Raw genomic sequence first — 6,000 nt, 5'->3', positions numbered from 1 at the left:
GTCCTTGTTATCAGCATACAAGGTCTCTTCTCTGAAGTATGCAGCATTGCCATGCAAGCAGAAATTTAGGTTCTTAAGGACAGACTTAGCCTATTGAAAAGCAATTAAAAAGAGAAAAAAAAATAGCAATAATCACCAGGTCTGTCAAAGTTGTACTTATGCACAGAACTAATTTCTAGCTACCCCCATTGCTCCTCCCACCATCTTTCCACGTCACGCTGCCCACAGCTCCTCCAGTACCACCTACGTCTTACACATTCGCAGAACAATGATGACGTTGCTTTATTGCTGTGAGATCCCACCTGACAGAACAGCTCAGCAGATACGAGAGCTGCTGACCGCAGGTCACATGGAGGCCCAGAACGGGTAAGCCAGCTGCGCCGTGCTGCACCTTGCATCGTGCAGGCAGGGGCATATTGCCTGAGAAGACTCCTCTCTTCGGCTTTATCCTGTCACACAGATACATCACACAGGACCGCATCTACCATGCCGGGACGTAAGCTCACCTCACGATCCTGCTCAAAGGCACACGTCTGCCACAGAACCGATCATCCATGCCATCACATGGTAGGACAAACAATCCTCAAGCAGCTGGGGCTGCACCCATTTAAGGGCTCCACTCCATCTTCAGACTCACAGCTTCTGGCAAAGGCAAGGCTGGCTCCTGCCACACATCGCTATCCAAAACCAGGTGTGATAAAAGCGTGTTCCCATGAGAGCTCCAAGCATAACATGCCCATTCTAAAATCATATCCTACGCTCTCTGCACATCTGTTTACACACGTTACAGTATAACCTCCTATGCTTCCCCTACTGCAAAGCAGATTATCAAGCTGCCACTGCCTACCGACATGCCTGCGCTTTCCGCACGTGCCGCTTCCCCAACTTCAGCCATCTGCATTACATGACACAGCAAAAGTGAGCGTGCTACGCAAAGGTAAGGCTTCATCTTCACTGATACGAAGCTTTAATTGGTGGAATAGCTGCTTTTCCGATTAAGATAAATCAAGATAAAGTGTGCAACAGTCATATTATGATAAATTCTGAAAACTTAACAAGGGTCCTGCTCTTCTCCTAAAGTAATAAGACTATGTCAGACTATACCCACATCCAACTGTGGCTGCCCTACTCTGACCTGCTGCATGGCAGAATTAAGGGTTTACCTAATCTGATGCCCAATCTGAAGCCTGCTACAATGATTTGTTCAACCCACAGTCAAGCCCCCGCTCTTCTCTTTTCCAAGGGCCTGCTGGAAACAGGCTAAGAGCTGGATGAATTAATAAACCCATTTCGGATCGTCACTTTTTTCAGGTTTCCTGTAGCATTTCCATCGCCATGCTGCAGAGTAACGTGCTCAGACGGAGAGAAAAGTCTTCAGCCAGGAATGGGTTGCACAACAGTTCGGTGAAATGTCCGCGTAGGTGTGTCCATGCTTCTGGGAAGCGCTGAGCTTGCTGCTCAGATCGTGGGCTCTGCAATGAAATGACTCGGGTGCACACAACTGCTCTTAGGTGTTAATTTTATCACAGTTTCCTTTCAGAAGGGATGCCTGGTAGTATCTTTATACCACCCATGACGATTCGTTCAGTCAATGTGGGTCTAAGCCCCTAACCTTTACGGATCTTTTAACTACTTGTTATTTATTAGCCATTCTTCTGTCAAAGCAGACAATGATACACATTAACAAGTTGGCTAATCACTACCTCTGTGACACAACGTAACTGTTTGCAACTTTAAAAGTGGGTTTCACAAAGCATTAGCTGATACCTGAAAGCCCAAACAACAATCCATTTATATCTCGAAATAGGAACTAATTCAAATCATGGGAAACTTTCAAAGCGTGGCGGGTGCTGCATTAGGCTTCACAACTATATAAGAGTCCGACCAAAGCTTAAAATTTACACAGCTCTTTAAAAAAAGGTATGAACGCTGCCTCTGCACTCCAGCCAATACACCGTCCTTCAGAAGAAATGGATTTTCAATGGTAACTTTCTGTGGCTGTCACTGAGCTTTTAGGGGTTGATATCGACACATGCTTATTGCACAAGTGGTAAATAATTCATTCCTAGAAAGGCCTTTTGGGATATCTTCAGGATATGAGGGTGCTACATTAGAGCCTTAGTAGTAGCCAATGCTTTAGTTAAAGAAGCACTGCCAGCTTACATAGCCTTAAAAAAAAAAAAAAAGATTCCCATTGAGTACAGCCTTCTTTTCTCCAGGCTGAACAACCCCAATAGTTTTATTTTCTTCTGACGTTGTTCAAAAAGAACTCTAAGACCACAAGCAACACCTGAAGGAAAGTTCCATCAGCAGGGAAAACCGATGACCGCCTTCCTACATGTTCATGCCTTATCCCAAGCTCATCGGAACAGCAGCAGTTTCCCTACCGCATCCTCTCGGTCTCCCCAGTCCCTCCCCACTCATCCTAATGGCAACCAGCTAAAACCCAAGGCAACGCGACTGGATAAGCAGGCCACACCGAATGCTAAAAATCACGTGGAAGCCTTTTTCCCTGCGAGGACACTGATCCGGATGGCTCCTCTGTGAAGCTGTCAACTTCCACGGCATTTACAGAAATTCATTATCGTAGAGACATCCATCCACCTCTCCCGCAGTTTCAGTGAATTTCACGGACGGTTCAAAGCTTACCGGGGGAACGACAGACACCTCAACAACGTAACCACTCCATATCCCAAAAAATGCAATCCCCCTGGTCTTCCTTAGGAGGGTACCGTCCACTCATCTTCCCATCAACGCTTTTTAAAGTTAACACCAGAAACTTCAAACGAACCTTGCAAACAGCGAGCCCTCTCAGCACCTGCACAGTCACCCTAATTTTGGTGCTTTCTGCCCCCACGTATCCTGCCCTTTGGTGAAGACAGGGGTAATGTTTTCTCCGTAAACATACGTACATACGTAGGGACACACACACACTTTCCACAATCTTCTTGCACCGGTCAAACAGAAACAGAAGCCATAGTATATATGAAACTTTAACTTTGAATTATTCCTCACTGATTAATAGGAATTTTGCTAATCTGAAGGCCTGCTTTTCAAAGCAACACAAACAGTAGTATCTGCGGGTGGATTGATACTGCACTTCTAGAGATGCAGCGTGCACATGTACACACGCTGATGCCATCACGGAAAAGTCACAGGTTTTGCAGTTCTGCGTGCCACAGTACATCTAATCCTCCAGGAAAAAAAAAAAAGTCGATTTGAACATTACCTTAATATTGCAGGAAGATCATGAGGAAAGCCTAAAAGCTTCCACCTACGCCACCTGAGGGTTTACAAGTTCCAGAATCAAGTTACATGGGATAATTGCTGTTAAGTCGAAAGACTCACACTTCTCTTTTTAACATACCTGTTTTGAACTTCTTTTATATTTAGGCCTATCTGCTTTACAAATACATGGCAGAAAGTTTGTTGGGGAAGAGATTCCAATCTGCTCCTCAATTCCACCTTTATGAAGCATTATCCTTGAAACAGTATGCCAGTACCTCTCTGAGGTACTTCTTCCTCAGCCAAAAAAAAAAAAACCCAACCACACTGAAAATTTCTGCAACATTTATATTAAAACTTAGAATGTCATCGACAAGATATTAAGCATAGTAAGCACTTGGGAAACCATGCGATGCAGATTTATGCACCAGGAACTGTGGCTACTTATGTGCAATTTTCCTAAGTTCAGCCTTCCTAAAGTTAGCAATTTCAGAAATTCAAATTTGTAAACTCCCCACTTACTGCAATTCTCGCTTTATTAATTTGAAAAAATATGGAATACTTTGCCAGCAGGTGGCTTAGAAACAAAGCCCTGATCTGCAATGCATTTAAACTATCAAAATAAAGTTACTGACATTGTTTTTAATGGTAGGTTGGTTGGTTTTTTTTTTAATAGATCTACAAATTCTACCTGTGGTCCAAAGCCACAAGTACTTTGAACACCAGAGTCCTCCTATTTCCAAGTACTTTTGCATGCAAAAATGACTGAAGCCTCCTGCCCTTACTCTGGAGTTTCAGAGGATGCTTTCTTGTTTACAAAAGCCATAAGACCCTAATCCCCAATTAAAAAAGTATAAAAACACCCTTCATGAAACATTGACATGAAGTTGCCGGTTTTAAAACCAGCGTACACAACTCAGCTGCATCACGTCATTACGCAAAAGTTCAAATTTGGGACTGCTAACAGAAAGTTTTACAAAGCTGGTGAGAAACAGCTACTTTAATGCGTCAATCACTAAATAGCCTACAACATTCAAAGTATCTAGTCAGCAAGTACACGTTTAAGTATTTGAATAACTTATTCAGTTGCACTGCAGGCTCCATGGAAATAAAAGGGAACTTAATACCAGCTACCTCCGCATATTCACCTTCGCTTACAACTCTTACCACGTGTCACGCTCCATTATCTCCTGTTAGACCAGGGAAACACAACGGACCATTAAACAAACAGGTACGGAGATTTTAACTGAACTTCCACTCACTTGAGAGCCAACTAATCCAAAGGCAGCTTAAGGGCACGATTTGTAGATTATATCCTCTCAAATACACATTGCTGTAAAACAGGATTATTGGTATTAACATAGTCTCAGTATAAACCGTTTTGTTTAGGAATATAAAATTCCAACTGAAGTTGCAAAATATTTTTCCAGGTTCATTTTGACAGATGGACTATCTAGTACAACTTAAACTCCACTAAATCAAAATGTCTTTCCAGATATATTTTTAAACAAACAAAAATGCCTAAACTACCCATTACTGAATGTGTAAAAAAAAAAAAACTCTTTGGAGTTACAAACCGGCACATGTGGCCAAATAAATAGAATTTTTTAAATCAGCTGCACAAGGATCTCTATACACTATATTTCATTATATAGAGATTGGTATATTAATTTCATTAGACTACCAAGATTAGATATAAAGCTACTTTTCCCACTTGAGCTGCTCCTCACTGTGTGAGATTCCAGCACAAAGTAGATGTCTCCGAGATTGCAGACTTAAGCAAACACTGCCACAGTGCCATTTAACAGATCTAAACTGTTTCTAAAGATAAATTAAAGGAGATCTATTACCTGCTTAAGAAGTTATTACATTTCTCAGTGAAAGGACGACAGCAAGTATTCCCAAGTTTCCCATCCACTTCATAAGTCTCTCCTCATTGTCCCTATTAGAAGGCTCTGGTGGTCAACACTAAGAGATATTTACATTTGGGGAATTATGTTTTTGTCAGGTGCTCGCAATACGCGATCACTCGAAAGGCTGGGCACTGTCAGGTGAATACATCATTACGCTTTACTTTAAACTACAGCATTACAGCAACCTAAGCAAATATTACACTGCAAAAACTGCTTCGCCGGGTTGTTTTCCAGCTTCCTCAAACAGCAGTTATCGCTCCAAACACCTAGCGTCTCCGCTGAACAACAAACCCCGCATAAACCTCATCCCCTTGCGAGAACCAACTTCCACCGAGACAAACCTGCGCGGATGCTAGCACCGGCCATTCCCTGCCCGCATTCCTCCCACCGACACAGGCCACCGGGGAAGCAAAGGCAGCGCAGGCACTGCCACACGCCAGTTGCACGCACTAGAGCACTGCAGCCGCCGCCGATCCCCGCGCTCTCGAGTCCGGTGGCGTAGCCCACAGAGCGCCGAAGCAGCGCTGCCGCCGCACCCCTACCATCGCTGCCATGGGACGCACGCTCACAGCCCTAACGCCGCTGCCGTGGGACGCACGCCGCACACCTCAGTTACTACGCGCACTCGGAAACTGTTGCCAGGCTCTGGACAGCGTCTCTCCTCCACCCCTTGGAGCTGCAGGACAAAAACAGCAGAAAGAAGCAAACGGATTTGGGGCTGCGGGCAAGGAAACGGCCCCTCGAGACAAACTAGCAGCGCTGGCATTAAGCAATTACTCCACATAGCTATTCCTAGACGGAGGAGGCTCTAAGCTGCACCAAGACTACCAGAAAGAGCACGGATTGCTTGCCCTTAAATGTC

This window comes from Pelecanus crispus, chromosome 2 (assembly GCF_030463565.1).
Source record: "Pelecanus crispus isolate bPelCri1 chromosome 2, bPelCri1.pri, whole genome shotgun sequence".
Classification (NCBI taxonomy): domain Eukaryota; kingdom Metazoa; phylum Chordata; class Aves; order Pelecaniformes; family Pelecanidae; genus Pelecanus; species Pelecanus crispus.
The sequence above is the reverse complement of the archived record's forward strand: the minus strand, read 5'-3'. Positions refer to the sequence as shown.